The sequence below is a fragment of the Crassostrea angulata genome, chromosome 10 (genome assembly GCF_025612915.1).
Source record: "Crassostrea angulata isolate pt1a10 chromosome 10, ASM2561291v2, whole genome shotgun sequence".
Classification (NCBI taxonomy): domain Eukaryota; kingdom Metazoa; phylum Mollusca; class Bivalvia; order Ostreida; family Ostreidae; genus Magallana; species Magallana angulata.
This window is the reverse complement of record NC_069120.1, coordinates 51,527,395-51,545,682: the sequence shown is the minus strand read 5'-3', so window position 1 is coordinate 51,545,682 and position 18,288 is coordinate 51,527,395. Positions and strand designations below refer to the sequence as shown.

Genomic DNA, 18,288 nt, shown 5'->3' with positions numbered 1-18,288 from the left:
ATTTCATTCGAAAGGATGTCAAATAGATAGAATTTTTCATTAAAAAAGCAAAAACTTTTAAAAGCCGTTTTTCTGAAGAGATGGACTAATAACTGATACACTGTATCTATTCTGCACATTAACATGTTAAGGTCTATTTTATAGCAATGATTGATTGTTCAGTCACTTGACTTTAATGAGATCTTGCGCGGACAAACTCAGAAAATTAACATCTCAATAAGATCTGAAATATCTCAACAGAAAAAATGCGCTTTTCAAGTATTTGCCATTTCAATACTGTGTAATATTTTAAAAACAATCTAAAAAAATTCTATTGAAAATTACAATAATAGAACATAGAATTTTGTTTGGTACCGGTGACGACCGGATGTTACAGATAAAATACATTGTATTGATATTTAATAGAAACAATTACAACAAAGTGTGGATATACATGTAGCATCCCAACCATTTCTTTGTAAAGCACAGAAGTATGAATTTTAGAACAAAACGTCAAAAATACATAAACAACGTCGCAGGCGTGCGGCGACTGTCCTTACCTAACGCTCTATATATGTTGTCTTCGAAAACAAATATCGTTTTGCACTAAAATTTTCAGATCTAAATGAATATATGTAAATATAATACAGTTCGAAATTTTGTCATAACAGCGAGTTTTAATGATTTTATTGCAACTGTGACACTACTTTTGGAGCAACCCTCTTATCAATCCTACAGTGTTGTGTATTTGGTGATCTGCAAAGTGTAAATGTCTCCGAATGCTATTCATGTAAAAGTCTCATTTAACGTCAAGCTCGAATGATGTAGAGATAAGTTGACGGATAAAAAAAAAATTCATTTATCACTAGCTCCGATTAAAGAATGTCATAATTTTTCGAAATGCATCTAATTTTGTGAGGTTTTGAAATGTGAAGTAGTAAAACAAATTAAAATGGTGCATTAAAGGCGCTCAGACCGCAATCTGAAGATAATTGCTGGGCAGTTTACACGTATCTTTCTTCATCCAAACGCTTTGTATCATAGCAATTTTATCGCAAATTATATACCCTCTGTCTTTTTTTGAAACATTAAGAGAGAGAAAGAGAGAGAGAGAGATTATATCTTAACAAATTATCAGACTTTTAATCCTTTATTAAACACCTTACCTTCAGTCAGTCAAAAGATGCATTTTAATTATAAGTACATTGTACATGTATCATCTAATTAATTTTGTCTTTTCACGCCCTTATAGTTACCACAGTTACGTATACACTACTAAGTAAATTATGAATGAGGTAATGCACATGTGCGTACTTTTATTAATTACCTTAAAATAATGATGGACTCTACGAATTGTTAATTTATTATCATACGTTCCTGATCTATTGAAAACTAAACAGAGCACGAGGGAAACAGACAATATTTGTTGCGCAGAACACTACAGTGGAGCTTTAAGGGGTGTATTCTGATTAGGTAAAGTGTGAATGCCTACAGGGCTTCAGTTACCCGTGTATAGGTGTCGTGAAATTCTCCGCTGATCCGTATACACCGAAAGTCTTATTTAACGTCAAGCTCGAATGATGTAGAGATTATTTGACTGATAATTTTTTTTTTCATTTATCACTAGCTCCGATTAAAGAATGTCATAATTTTTCTCCACTTTTCCCTTTAAACTAAATCATTCTTTAATTCTTTATGTAAAGAAATGCATCTAGTTTTGTGAGGTTTTGAAATGTGAAATAGTAAAACAAATTAAAATGCAATCTGAAGATAATTGCTAGGCAGTTTACAAATATATTTCTGCATCCAAATGTTTGTATCATAGCAATTTTCTCACAAATTATATACCTACTATCTTTTTTTGAAACCTTAAGAGAGAGAGAGAGAGAGAGAGAGAGAGAGAGAGAGAGAGAGAGAGAGAGAGAGATTATATCTTAACAAATTATCAGACTTTTAATCCTTTATTAAACACCTTACCTTCAGTCAGTCAAAAGATGCATTTTAATTATAAGTACATTGTACATGTATCATCTAATTAATTTTGTCTTTTCACGCCCTTATAGGTGTATTCTGATTAGGTAAGGTGTGAATGCCTGCAGGGCTTCATTTACCCGTGTGTACGTGTCGTGAAACCCTCCGCTAATCCATATACACCGAAAGAGATTTAAAGACAAAGGGAATAAACAGTTTGTCCAAATTAATATAAAAACACTCATGTTTTTATTTTTTTACCTAGATTCGTAAACAATTTGTCAAAATCTAATCCGCTATCAATATTTAATATTCCACAACATAATTTAGTGATACGTATGGTGTTCCGATGGGGCCACTTCGACCTTCGCACTTTCGCCTTTAGGTCGAAGATGCGAGAGTGCGAAGTTGCGAAGGCGAAAGTGCGAGAGTGCGACGGCGAAGGAGCGAAAGTGCGAAGATGCGACGGCGAAGCGCGAAGATGCGAAGGCGAAAGTGCGAAGGTGCGAAGTCGAAGGAGCGATACTACTATCGCTCCCTCGCCTTCGCAACTTCGCACTCTCGCCTTCGCCTTCGCACTCTCGCCTTCGCCTTTTTTGATAGCATTCAGAAAGTCTCGGTCGATTACATAGAATTTGATGCACCTTACTCGCCAAGGTTTTCCGATTAATCTATGATATCATTGGTACGCATGCGCCAGGCCATTGTGCTTACTATGAATGTTTATAAATATTTTAATGTGTATATATGTGACATATATGTTTACCAGTGCTGGCTTTATATATATATATATATGCCTAATCATTACATGTATATACTCCATATGAAATGTAATGTCCGCCACAATGTATACATATGCACTTCCATACTCCTGTCACTTACCAGCTGTCTGTTTACCGTAGATCAAACACAATAACATTCTAATTTCATTATGCGACACTCCTTGCTGATGAATGGATCTAGTGGTGGAGAGGGGGTCCCCCCCCCCCGGAAAATTCATTACTAATAACTTCACACATGCAGTTAAGGGGGAGAGAGGGTCCAGATCTCATCCCCCCGGAAAATTTAATTTTATTAATTATACTAGTTATATAATAAAATCTCCAAAATATGTCTCGGAACCCTCCCCCACCCCGACAAATATAATTATTTATCCACCCCACCCCTATAGAAAAAGTTATGGATCTGCGCAGGCTGTTGAAAATAAATTCTAAAAAGTTCATCGTCTGCCTCAGATGTTCTTTTATACAGCTAAAATTGTCTTTAAACGATAGAGAGCTCCACAGTTATAAAAAGGCGAAGGCGAAAGTGCTAAGATGCGATGGCGAGAGTGCGATAGTAGTATCGCTCCTTCGCCTTCGCACCTTCGCACTTTCGCCTTCGCATCTTCGCCCTTCGCCGTCGCATCTTCGCACTTTCGCTCCTTCGCCGTCGCATCTTCGCACTTTTGCCGTTGCAACTTCGCACTCTCGCACCTCGACCTAAAGGCGAAAGTGCGAAGGTCGAAGTGGCCCCATCGGAACACCATAGATACGGCTTTACTGTGATGTACCACACGCTAATGGCCGAATGGTTTATATAAACAAAGACATATTTTGGATACATGTAAATGCACATGAGCAAAAAGAATAATAACTCTGAGATAAATCCCAATAAGTGACTACGAGTAGGACCATTTCTTATAGGGGTAAGGCGGACCTTAAATGTTAACATTAAAGGTCCGGCCGGACCATTTTACGGACCGGACCTTAAATTATACGACACCGGCCCGTGTAAGAAGAGGTCCGCTAACATTAAAGGCCAGCAGGCATGTTCACGAAGCTATCTTAGGACTATGGTTCGTCCTAAGTACATCTTAGGATACGTCTTAGTCTTAAGTCTGTTTCTCGCAGCTCTCCTAAATTTAGGAACCGCCATAACTTTGTCCTAACTTTAAGACATCACCTACCTTGTCCTAAGACCATCCTACAGCAATAAAATCACGTTTTTAGGGATATTGGGATGTTGTGAAGCCTTTTCTTAAGACTGGTAGAATAAGGCAATATTTTCCACAGTTCCAGCATTTTCGACAAACATCAAATTCCTAATCCGGGAGGGGGGGGGGGCATAGTCAATTATTCTATCATGTATGTTCATTTTAACAAAATGATGTGGAGGGGGACCCGAACTCTCACCACTTCCCCGTTGCTACATGCCTGCCTTGGAGCTGACAAATTAAGATTTTTTTTTCGTTAAATACTATCTCTGTTTGACGAATGAAAGTTATTCACTTATTTTTTTTTTATCTACATTGTACACTAAATGAGTTACATTCATTGTTTTGATTATAATAATTTTTGATAACAATTATTTAAATGTCCTTTGCTATAAAAAGTAAATTTACATCGGGTTACATATACCATGCGTGATCATTCCTAATTTTTATCACTTTATTCTGAAAAAAAAATCTTTAAACAATTTGTAATGTTGAATATTTACATTCTACTGTGTTTTTCCATTAAATTCCGTGATGTTTAAATGCCTCTAAATGCAACAAGTAGTCAAAGGTCAAATTGACGAGTTTTATTATGACGTCACAAACGTTGAACGCTGTAAACTGCAACGTCACAAGCGAAAATCAAAGTTCACGCTTGTGGCTGTTACTGTGGCTCTTCCATTAATATTAACTTACCCTTAGGATAAGATAGGAATTTTAAGGTATGAATCACATTTGCAGACAAGGCAAGAAGTTAAAAAAAATGTAAATATAAGCATTAAATCATGATTTTTTGAAGTATACACTCTCATAACTGCAGCGGTGTGTGCATACAAATTTTCATAACGCGCTAACGCGCGTTACTCAATTTGTATGCACACACCGCTGCAGTTATGAGAGTGTATACTTCAAAAAATCATGATTCAATGCTATAATGAACTGTATTTATATATTTTCGAGATATATTACAACTTATTTCTTATTTAACATGTTCGTGTATTCTATATATTGCAGATTAAAGGGAAATTGGTTGTGTTTGTACGTGTACATGTGTTTCCTCATGTAACGTTTCAAATTCTATGAAAATCGTGTGTTTATGTATTACATCTACTTGAATGACAAGATTCTCAAATTTTAATCATGAAATGACAATACACACGTGTTGTTTACATAATTATCTGCTTGTAAGTCAATTCTGTCCTGATAATTATTTGAAATTTTTGGGGCTTATAATACTTTTTATTTTATGTTATTTTATTTTTTTGGGGGGTGGGGGGGGTCATTTAAAGAAAAACAAACCAAATTGGTATTGTTAACTGATATATATTTAGGTAAATGTAAAATTATTAAAATGCATACATTAAAATTACTGGTTTTAGGCCTTTTGTGTTAACTACCGAGACGTACAATTTTCTCTGGCAAAATGTTCAATAATTCATCCCTACACAAGTCTCTCAAATTCGATCTGAATGAATAATTGTGAAAAAAAATAAGAATGGTTGTAGAAGGTTAGGATATCCTAACTTAAGATGTTCCTAAGTAACCGTCGAGCAACATCTTAAAACGTGTCCTAAGTTGATCTTAGGATATTCCTAACTTTTTTCCTAAGTCATATCTTAGGAACACACTTAGGTCATATCTTAGGAAAGTTTCGTGAACATGCCTGCTGGGGTAGTGCATTTCATTTCTATCTTTTTAATTTCAAGTGTTTTGTTAAAGAAGTGGTATTATTTTGTCATTCGTTAAAGAGGATGTGCGGCCATCTTGTACATTTGAGGATAAGAATGTAATTTTAAACAGTTCTTGAACTGGCTGGTTTTTGCCCGAAACTAGCCAAAAATGTTGCCAAAAGATATAAAAGCAATAAATATTAAGTCCTACATGTCATTTTGTTTAAAAAGGATTCATACAAGAACAGAACAATGCTTTTTTAATCACTCAGAACAGCTGTCGAACTGGGCAGCTACAGACTTATTTTGAAGATTAAAAATCTGGAAAAAAAAATCTGAAGGGGGTTCATTGGTGTCCTCTCTACAACCAGTTGTTGAGAAAAAGTTTGAATTTTGCCCATTTAAGTTGTATTGATATTGTGATATTTTTATGTGTTGTCTGTACATACCACATGAAAACAAAACTTATTACAATTTATATGATAAAAATATTTTTGAAGAGCTGGAGTATAATATTTTAACTTATAGCGACTTGGGTTCTATTAGTCTTATTGGGGATTGGAATAGTCGACTGAGTACAATGGAAAAGATTGACTTTTTACAATCACCTGGGAATTATTATCATAGATTATGCTGTAGTCGATTTTGAATAGTATAAATATTTTACTGATTTTAAACTACTCGAGTTCAATGAATGGTTTGATCGTGGCTCTATTTAGAACCATTTTAACAAGACTTGGACTTTCGGTTGGACGTAGCTATCTATTTCTTGCGTCAAAACAAGTTTAAGATGATTCAGTTTCAAGAGCAATATGCACAGATTGCGTAGTCTTAGCTCAAAAGCCAGACACACCTTGTTGATTTCAAAGAGCAATGGCTGAGTTGCTGACAATGAAATAGACAGGCTTACGTCACATTGAAATGAATGCATCAATTTTTCAAATACAGAGTGTGATATGAAGGCTGTATTTGATGAACTGGATGTTCCTATTTCTGTAAAAGAGGTTGTAGATGTCATTAATGGTTTAAAATGTAGAAAATCACATGGGGCCCGTTTCACAAAGCATACTTAGGACCAAGTTAGAAAAGAACTGCAGGCATGTTCACGAAGCTGTCTTAGGACTATGGTGTGTCCTAAGTACATCTTAGGATATGTCTTAGTCTTAAGTCTGTTTCTCGAAGCTCTCCTAAATTTAGGAACCGCCGTAACTTTGTCCTAACTTTAGGACAACACCTACCTTGTCCTAAGACCATCCTAAAGCTATAAAATCAAGTTTTGGGGGATATTGGGATGTTGTGAAGCCTTTTCTTAAGGCCGGTATAATAAAGCAATATTTTCCACAGTTCCAGCATTTTCGACAAACATCAAATTCCTAATCCGGGAGGGGGGGGGGGGGCATAGTCATTTATTCTATCATGTGTGTTCATTTTAACAAAATGACGTGGAGGGGGACCCCGAACTCTCACCACTTCCCCGTTACCACATGCCTGCCTGGGAGCTGACATTTTTTGCAAATACTATCTCTGTTTGACGAATGAAAATTATTCACTTATTTTTTTATCTGCACTGTACACTTAATGCGTTACATTCATTGTTTTGATTCTAATAATTTTTTATAAAAATTATTTAAATGTCCTTTGCTTAAAAGTAAATTTACATCGGGTTATATAAGCCATGCGTGATCATTCCTAATTTTTATCACTTTATTCTGGAAAAAAAAAACAATCTTTAAAAAAAATTGTAATGTTGAATGAACTGTATTTATATATTTTCGAAATATATTACAACTTATTTCTTATTCAACATGTTCGTGTATATTGCAGATTAAAGGGAAATTGGCTGTGTTTGTAATGGTACATGTGTTTCCTTATGTAACGTTTCAAATTCTATAAAAATCGCGAGTTTATGTATATTACATATACTTGAATGACAAGATTCTCCAATGTTAATTATTTAATGACAATACACACGTGTTGTTTACATAATTATCTGCTTGTAAGCCAATTCTGTCCTGATACATATTTTCTTTAAAAAAAAAAGAAAAGAACAGTTATTTGAATTTTTTGGGGCGTGTGTTATTTTTTATTTCAACATTGTATTTTTTTTTTTTGGAAGGGGGGACGTTTCATTTAAAAAAACAAACAAAAACAAACTGAACTGTTATTGGTCACTGATATATATTTAGGTAAATGAAAATTTTAAAAATGTATACATAAAAATTACTGGTTTTAGGCCTATTAAGTTAACTACCGAGACGTACAATTTTCTGGCAAAATGTTTAATGATGCATCCCTACACAAGTCTCTCAAATTCGATCTGAATGAATAAATGTGAAAAATAAGAATGGTTGTAGAAGGTTAGGATATCCTAACTTAAGATGTTCCTAAGATACCGTCGAGCTACATCTTAAGACGTGTCCTAAGTTGATCTTAGAATGTTCCTAACCTTTTTCCTAAGTCATATCTTAGGAACACACTTAGGTCATATCTTAGGAAAGTTTCGTGAACATGCCTGCTGTTTCCTAAGTTCAATACTTATCCGTTTCACTATTCACGACACGTTCCTCGAGAATCTTTTTTGTATCTCCTCGTAATAAAGAGTTTCAATAAAAAAATATTAATTTTATAAATAATTAAAAGATGATCAAAATTTACTTGTAATTGGTTATATGTCTAGATGGTCGAGTGGTTAGAACCGTGGCCGCTCAATGCCAGAAGCATATTGGTTCTAGAGGTCTTGAGTTCAAAGCCCCGCCCCGGTGGAGATATTTTTCTAACATAGTGAATTTCGCAGTGCTGTAGATGTATTTATTTTTATATCAACAATTCAAGTGTATTTTCAAGAAGATTATATAGGAAATTGCATAATCTAGTATTTTGCAGAAATGCCTGGTAAGGTACCCTGATTTTTTGCAAGAAAGCTTGTCAAAGTAGTAGTAAACCATTAACAAATTCCTGGAAAAAGTTATCTAAAATTGAGGAACGTGTCGTCTGACCTTAACTTTAAGACAGGTAAATCGATGTCTTAGGAACAAACTCAATATGGCGACTGTTTATTTTGTATTGAAATTAATTACATGCACATTAAAGTTGAACAAAAATACAAGAATACACAAATCATTAGGACTTGTTTACTTTACTTCTTAAACTGAAAACTTAAGAACTATCAAAATATACATATATTTCTTCAATTAACATCTTTCGGATGGACTTTAAATTTTATCATTTTTTTTTAGATTATCTGGTCGCACGCGCAGATGGGTAGCGGGTATTGTTATAGCTAGTGCACTGATGATAATGAAATTAGTCATTCCCGAGAATAACTGATATCTTAAGCATTTTGATTGAAAACAGTAATAAATACTAAGTAAAACTGAATTACAGAATTACAGAATGATTTGTCCTATCCCTCCACCAAATAAGCTTTTCTTTTACGAAAGAAATTTGAGGTGTTTCCTTTCCCATGGGGTGAGCGATTCTTTATTTCAGTTTTTGTTGGGAGGGGTAGGAGTGACCGGCAAGTGGTTTAGGTATGTCGATGTCAAATCATCCATAGGATTGCTGTTTCATTATGAAATTGTTGCCTTTTATCCTCGCTTCCTCTATCAGCCAAGATGCATTTATGTGCGATGTTTCCTTTTGTAAAAAAAAAAATCTTATATCAACCATTACAAGAAAACACGCATTACATTAAACTTAGTTTAAAAGTTTCACATCTTTCCATTCTAAATCTTACTTGTCACTGCATGTGAGTATTGTACTCCATTTTGGAATATACCGTATACTGCGATCTCTCAAATTCAAAAAGTACCGTTTTCAAAGAATATACGAGTATATTACGTTATTTTTATCTACTCGTGTATGCATGTGAAGGTAAAATATTATACATAATTTCAGTACATGCACATAGGCACTACACTATTTACACTCTATTTTCACGTTTTAATTTTTTTTTTCTAATTTGTGTGTAGTTGAATAAGGAAATGAGTTTTTACGTTTACTTAAAAAGTTCACATCCGTGTCATATTGAAAAAAAAATTTACATGATCGATATAAGTTAGGAATTAACGAAATGATTAAAAAGTGGCTTACAATGTATCTTAAGATAAGATTTGGTCAACTGCGTTACGCTAAGAAAGTTTTGTGAAACAGCTATGACAAATCTTAGGCACTTCCTAAGTTATAACTTAGGCATATCTTAAGTTCTGTCTTAGGAAACATCTTAGGAAATCTTTGTGAATCGGGCCCCTGGAAAAAATGTTTCAGGGTATACTTTCTTTGTATAAGAATATCAAGAGTTGTGTAAAATTTAAATATAATTTAAGTGAATTTTTCAATGTAGAGCAAGGAGTCTTTCAGGGTGAGGCATTGCCTCCTCTACCTTTTTTTTCTATTTGAATGATTTTGAGAATTCATACATTACGTCAAATTATGAAGATATTATACTTGTACTCCAAGAAATATCACTGTTTTAATGATTTATGCTGATGACATGGTTTTATTATCTGAATCATTAATGATTATAATATCTGAGGGATTAATTGATTATATCAACATATGAAATGTATATTTTACATGTTGCGTACATTTTCTATAGTTTTAGCTTGTTGGTAAATTAACATTATTTACTTTTCTCACTTCTTGTAAAATTTTGCTTGATTGTAATGTGATAGAATGTAAACTAATGTTTATTTACGACAAGCTAAAACTATAGAAAATGTTCGCAACATGTAAAATATACATTTCACATGATGATAGATCTGTAAAGTATAAATGTCTCACATCCGAATGCTATTCGTGTGAAAGTCTCATTTAACCTCATGCTCTAATTATGTAGAGATTATTTGACTGTTAAAATGTGTTTTGATTTTCTTTCATTTATTACTAGCTCCAATTAAAGAATATCATAATTTGTCTCTACTTTTCCTTTTGAACCAAATCATTCTTTAATTTTTTGTGTAAAGAAATGCATGTTATTATGTGAGGTTTTGAAATGTGAACTCGGAAGTAGTAAAACAAATTAAAATGGTGCCTTAAAGGCGCTCAGACAGCAATTTGAGTTAATTACTAGGCAGTTTAAAATATATTTATTATACTTTCATGTAAAATACTGAAATCTGATTGGTTTATACGCAGTTGATAATCCGTTTTATTACCCCCAGCGTTAGCAACACACTTGGCATCGGGTAACACAACGAATTGTTACATGCGCGTAAATTATGCGCGTACGGTTCGCCGTGGAATTCATTTCATTTCTATATATTTACATCCAACAAGTATTATTCCTTCTATTTCTTACGGAAACTTATAGTTAATTCATAGCTCTATATAGAAACAGCCAGACTGAAATCTACACGCCCCGTTCATCGATTGGTCGAAATCTACAGCGGCTGACTGACAAGAAAATGACAGGACAGATATTAACACGCCCTGTTTATTGATTGGTCCAAACCTATAGCGACCTAGGAAAAATCACGGACTGCACGAAATAATCATGACGATGTCAGACTCAAAGTCTCACAGGAGACGATTTGGCTGTTTCTTTTAGCTAACGTACTTACATACATTAACAGTAATTTAGTAAATTTTACTTACTTTTCATAATCAATTTATCAATTAGCTAAAAGAAAGATGTTGATATAAACAATAAAATGCTTTCTTTGATGATTCGTTCGGGTTATGAAGGTAGCGATCACTGCACAGAAAAAAAAAAACATAACCCGCTAACGCGGGTTATGTATTTTTTCTGAAATGTCGCTACCTTCATATCCCGAATGAATCACCAAAAATAGCATTTTATTGTTTAAATAAAAGCAGTAATAATTTCTCAAAAATTAAGACATTCATTATAATAAAAAAAATTGTGCCTGTTTGGGAGGATAACAGTTTTCTGGTTTTCTCGGGTGTCAAGAATTTCAATTGTTACCCTCCCATACAGGCACTATTTATATATTATGCATCAAAACGCTTTGTGTCATATCAATTTTATCACAAATTATATACCTTGCAACTTATTTTTCAAACCTGAGAGAGAGAAAGAGATAGAGAGATTATTAGTAACTTAACAGATTATCAGACTTTCAATACTTTTTAACACTTAATCTGCCTTACCTGCACCCAGACTGTAATGTGATAGAGTGTATATTAATGTTTATTTACCAACAAGCTAAAACTATAGAAAATGTTCCATTATAAAATAAATTTTCAATATCGATGTTTATGCAGTGGTGACATTCGATGAAATGTGTGGTCAAAATTCAACTATTAGTCGTTTTCCAAAGCAAAAGAAAAGTCATAATTATAAGAAATCTCTTATCGTTATTTTTATTTAACAGTTCGCAATTTTCTGTAATGCAAATCACTAAGGTATAAATATATTACAAATTGGTAGATCTTGTTTTGTCTAACACCATTTTAGGTTAAAAAGTAGAAAATTCTCTTTTATTCATACTAGATTCTATTTGATTATAGGTATTAACTTTACAATTATAACTATCATATACATTTATATCTCGCACATAAATACATGTAGTTTATCCAATATAAAGTTTAGACTACGATGCTTACATAATATCATACATATAATACCTCCCAAGTCTTTATTATTTGTACAGCATCTAAGAAAATGGTCATACACTGAGATTGTAAAGAATATTTACAAAAAATAAGCGTGAATTTCATAATTGAACATTAAAAAGATCAAAAATATTATAGAAATACTGTAAGATTTCATAAGTCATACATACAATGCAAGCAGCTGATTGTACAAATAGTTGTAGATCGAGCAATAGATAAAATATACAGCATCCTTTTTATCGTTGTCGATAAATGAGCTTGCATATAATAAATTCTTGGTGTGATTATGATGATCCTGATAGAAAAACGCGAGAACAATCGTTCCTTGTTTATGAGTATAATCGACCAAATCTTGCAAAACGTCTGATCAAACACGCGGTTCTTTTTGTTTATTACTTACGGACCTGAAAACAGCGTGCTCGTGATTAAGTGATGGATATCAATGGAACACGTGTTACAGGGACGACCAGGGAGTCACAGGGACAAAGACACGGATAGACAGCCCTTTCCTATCTTGAGTTTCATCGTTTCTTAGAGCTGTTTTAACAAGAATTTGGACTTAGATTTGATGGAGGCAGGTCAACTCAGGTTTAACTGTCCAGTCACTGAATGTCACGAAACTTGTCCGACTTAATTTAAGTTGAAACATCGTCAGTTTTACTCATTGAAAAAAAAAACATTCCGAGATTTCGACAGTACATGTTTATGAATATTGATGAGCTTTTTTAGCGAATTAAAAGTGAATGTACTCAATATTTGACAACTTGCTTTGATGAGCTAAAAAGATGGTAACATCCCACCTAAAGCCCACACTCTTGTTAAAATGATTTTATATAGTCAAGAATTTAATCATTGGTCGTGAAACAGAACGGAGTGGAAGGACTAAAGCATTTCAGAGGTAAGAAAGATTAGGAGAGATTTTTTTCGCCAATCCAACAATTTTTTCTGTGTTCGGTCTGTAGTTTGGTAAACATTTTGGATTCCAGGGAAAGCTCACTTGGTTGATTGTCTCTCATTGTACAAGAAGTTGTAAAAGATGCAGTTTAAGTAAGCCTATTTTTTATTTTTGAGTATTCAGTGGTGTAGATGCGTTCTGTGGTGAACTGTAATGACTGTGGACGCGTGTTGTAGCCTTACGCCAAGACAAAGACTTCGTTCTCAGTACAAAATCACGAGATCTCATAAATTGTCTATGGTGAGGAAGTTACCAGAAAGGTGCACTGTTTAAACCATTGTGTTTTATATGTCCGTCCAGGTCAAGGTGTAGCAAAATGTCACAGTATACATGTACCTATATCGATCTATTATGGCCATTATGACAATTTGACAGTAAATGATGATGATTCAGGGGTGACTCCGATACATAAACTCCCTTTTTCATAAAGCAAAAAAACAAAAAAAAGAAGGAAAAAAAAACAAATCCGTGGGTTTTTTTTTATTATATTAGTATCGATGCCACATCCTACCCCAGTTCTAAAAGTTTCTAAATGCATTACTAATTTCCCCGTATCATATTTATCATGAGGTCGCCAGAGCCAGAGCTGGATTTGACAAATAGTGATATAACAAAAATGTTTCGACAAAGTGGATTCATTTAAATTCATTTAATACCATTTACTCACAATGATTTTGAGTTGTTTAAGTTAATTGAATAGCTTACGTATAATTTTTTTTTTAAATGTTAGTTTAATGTACATGTAATAAATTTGATAGTAAGTTATCTTTTCTTTCCCTTTTTCTTTCCTTTTTTCTTTGTTTCCTTTTTTTTTTTTTATTTGTATGAATTTTAGTGAAAATAATTATCGTGAAATATCTTGAAACAGCAGGATCATACTGAACGATTTAGCTGAACACTACGAGGCAATTGGATATTTAGAGAGTGTATAAACAACAGATGGCATGTTTGAAATTTGATTGTTTGTTATGTTATTATCTCGCCTTAAAAATTCCCGCGGATCATCCTCACACAATATGTTACTGCCGTCGAATGAGGGTTTGCCGAGGGATGTCATCTAAGGTATATGGTGTTGATATACGATAGTCATTGACGCTTATTAGTCCATGCTGAGAGATTGAACATAACTGACGAACTCCCTGTAAATCCTCGGAGGTTTCAATCTATTCATTGGATGCTATTCAAATACAGTGTTTACAATTTCGATTGTGGGCACAACATACGTTAAAACGTGTTTTCACTGTTCTTGCTCCTAAAGGTAGATAATCTGTGTTATATGATTTTTTTCTCTCGATTCCATCTGTCAGGTTTTTTTTCTGGGGAGGAGTGGATATTTGTTACAGGGAAGTTGCGGGGAGTAGAGGGGGTTCCTAAGCCTATTGTACGCATATATAAAACTACATTTTAAATGTTTTACGGTGCGACCGTCGGGGCGAGCGCAGCAAATGAAAGAAAATCTCACGCCATAAATTTAGTATTAAAAAACTTGATAATCAATTACTTATGAACCAATTCAATTATTTCTTATTTCAGTTTTATTCCATTGTTACATTTCTAAATTTTCCATGCCCGGATAAATCAATAACACGAGAATTCATTTGAGTATGGAGAAACTTCATTAATTATACCCCTGCAAACGAAGTTTAGGGGGGTATATTGGTTTCACCCTGTCCGTCTGTCTGTCCGTCCGTCTGTCCGTCTGTCTGTAGACGCAACTTTGTCCCCCCTATAGAATTTTTTATTACTGCATGGAACAGTTTGAAAATTTGTACATATGTTGAACACCATCTGAAGATGTGCACCTGCAATTTTTTTTTAGATCAGACAAGATTTAATGATTTTATGACAGTTTTCATTTTCCTTATTCTATATATTGTACACTAATGTTGAAAAGTAAGGGAGGTAATCCTTACAGATTTTATTAATTAATTAATAGAAAACACTCTAAAATATATTTATATAAATACATCCAGATGGAGTTTTTTGTCTTTATGTCTTAATTAATAAAAAAAAAATATTTTTTATAAGTATTCTATCAACTGACAATGCAAAGTTTTTGTTTGTCAATGATAAATTCTTAGGAGCTAATAAGAACATCAAAGACAAGTGTGGCTGAATTCGTTTGTCCCAAGGGAGCCATTATCTGAGCCATGGTTCAGATGGAGCATGTGTTTAGGGGAAATTGATAATCTGTAAAATGGGTGATGGTTTTGGGGCTATTTTAAAACTGTTTCATGTAAACCAAAAGGTCTATCATTATAAGGAAATAAATAATATAATTATTAATGAAGAAGTTAAACTATTTTTAGAGGTTGTTTAAATTCATTTGTCAAGTAAATTGATGAAGTGACCCTATTGGGCATTAATTTAAATGAAATTCAAAATTACTGATATGATTGTAGTGTTTTGGCAATTTTAAAATTGTTTGTAATATTAAATTTTCTTTTTTACATATTTTTACATAGTATGGTAATTATGGTAATGTTTTGGGATTTTATTAAATTTAACAAGATCATCAAAGAAAATCATAGTCCTATGGGATCAATTTTCTGATATGGAGTTCCATTGTGCCATAGGAGAAAGTGAGGAAAATTTGAAACAACTAATTGCATCTGTCAAGACTCTACTTAGAAAGATATTGAAAGTTTTATCAACAGAAGAGCATTGCTTGGCTACCAGTACATGTATTTCTATTCACTGCAAAGGGAGGGGTTATTGTCATTTTGTTGGTTTTTCTTTAAATCAATTAAATTAAAAAAATATATCATCAAATACATACATTTGTAAATGTATTACTCTTATAGATATGTATTTACAGTGAAATTCTGACAATTTTGATTTTAATTTTTCTTTGTTAACTAACTTTTTTTTTTACAATTCTAGAAATTTTTTTTTGTATGTGTTCCAAACCTTAATTATTCAATTCAATTATTTGTCCCATTTGAAATTAGCCTAGCGGGGGTATTAGTCCCATTAGGACAGTTCTAGTTTATAATTGGTCATTTTCCATTTTAATTTTGTTTATTGACTGTATTACATGTATATACCCCCTTCCCTCGTGTATTTATGTCGTGAAATAACCTAGTTTATTTGTAAGAGTTGTTTAATATATAATAGCGCCTCGCCCCATTTTATAAACTAATACCTCTCCACTTTTAGGTACCCCATATAAATGTTCATCTCCATCTCTCTCTCTCTCTCTCTCTCTCTCTCTCTCTCTCTCTCTCTCTCTCTCTCTCTCTCTCATTTTTGAGTACGTGTGATATACAAAACCGTCTTTTTCAATTATAAATTATATACAAATAATCCACACACATATATATATATATATATATATATATATATATATATATATATATATATATATATATATATATATATATATACAGCACTCAGATTACCTTCAATTAACTGCTTTTTGTAAAATCAGATGGGACCGAATCTCTCGTGAAAAATTCACGGAATCCCTTCAATATCGATTATAGAAGGACGTTTGCTCCGGCATAGTACATGTAACATGAGCCAAGTGTGTCGTTTAAATCCGCTTCGAATACACTGCAATTCCTGAACAGCATTTTATTTACCAACGTCAGTTATAAAATACAAAAAAATTGTTCCTGGTTCTCGCGAGAACGTGAACTAGGAAGCCATTTGCAATTAACTGGGAATTGGGGAAACGACGCTGACGATGGAAAATTCATAAGAAAGTAGTATAGTAGTATGCATATCATTATATCAGAGATGCAACTTAGAAATAACTAAGCTTTCCTCAATAAAAAAAAGCCTGGTTTCATATATATATATATATATGCTGGATTGTAAAAACATAAATAATGGTTTTAAATAAAACAGAAAAAAATGTAATTTATTCTATATCTAATATTTTTTGTTGCTTTGTTTTGCATCCAAATAAACCACGGTAATTTGTTTATTTATAAAAATGATAAATTGATCTTTGAATGAAATTCATGGCTGCTTTCTTGAAACATAAGTTAGAATTAGGCGACGGGAATCCTCGCCCTCTGTTGCGTTTTTTTTCCCTCACCCTAATATCGCTTATATTTCAAGACAGTCCCATGGGGTTTGTATGTACTGTGTTTACATTTAATTATATGCTGGTGTATTAATTATGATAAAGAAGTTGATATAGAAGTGCGTGCACGGCCGTAGCGCAATGGAGGCAAATGAGGCATATGCCTCACATATGAAACGACGATCAATTTTTTTATCAGTTTTTTATGTGAACTCACCAAATTTCCAGTTATAAAAATATTAAATTACAGAAAATATTAAATGATATCTTGAAGATGACAACAATAACAGTGTATGTTCAGTCTTGATCCAAATCAAACCTGTCAAGCTGCTTCCCTCCCCATATCTTTAGATAAACTACCCAGATTAGAAGAATATGTTCTCTAAAGAATTCGAACAGAGAAAGATATTCAATTATACTTACATTTTCCAGTGTCTTTGCCTGTGATAACACTACGTATCGATTTTGTACTATATAACTCAAAAAGTCAAATTGAGGCGCCAGAGGGGTTTGCTTATTTATATTTAAATATTTAATCGTACGATGGTTTAAAATTATAAATATAAGTAATAAGGAATCATTCTTTGAATATTATGAGGTGATAATTTCGGTCGGGGCGTGATCAAATCTATCATAAAGCCCTTCGGGGTTTATTGGATTTGATTTGATTGGAGTTTCCTAAAGGAGTAAAATAGCTTCTTATTGATCTTTTAAATACCGATATGACTTTAACAAAACTCTTATAGAAATTTGAAAGAACAGATAGGAACACTTTATTCCCTGTTTGAAAACTGCTTGTCTGAATTTAATTCCTGTAGGAAATACTGTTTTTATAGGAAATATATTTCCTGTAAGATTTATATGTAGAACCATTCTGACAAGATCTCTCTCTCTCTCTCTCTCTAATTAGAAAATTTTTAACAAAAACTTGGACTTAAGGTCAGATGACACGTTCCACGAGAATCTTTTTTGTATCTCCTCATAATAAAGAGTTCCAATAAAAAAAATTAATTTTATAATTGGTTAAAAAATGATCAAAATTTACTTGGATTTGATCATATGTCTAGATGGTCGAGTGGTTAGAACCGTGGTCGCTCACTGCCAGATGTGTATAGGTTCTAGAGGTCGT

General features: G+C 33.1%; 1 protein-coding gene across 4 annotated transcripts in view; it reads left to right on the top strand.

The window, feature by feature from the left end:
• LOC128167053 (uncharacterized protein DDB_G0271670-like) overlaps positions 1-18,288 on the top strand; it is a 34,250-nt gene that overhangs the window by 5,905 nt on the left and 10,057 nt on the right. The window contains exon 1 of one of the 4 annotated variants that reach the window (XM_052832554.1): positions 12,912-13,069. The exons of 2 other annotated variants lie outside the window; for them this stretch is intronic. The gene's annotated coding sequence lies outside the window, so the exon portion shown is untranslated. Of the gene's footprint in view, positions 1-12,911; positions 13,070-14,363; positions 14,385-18,288 lie in introns of those variants that run through there. One more of the 4 variants, XM_052832557.1, reaches the window with a different exon arrangement.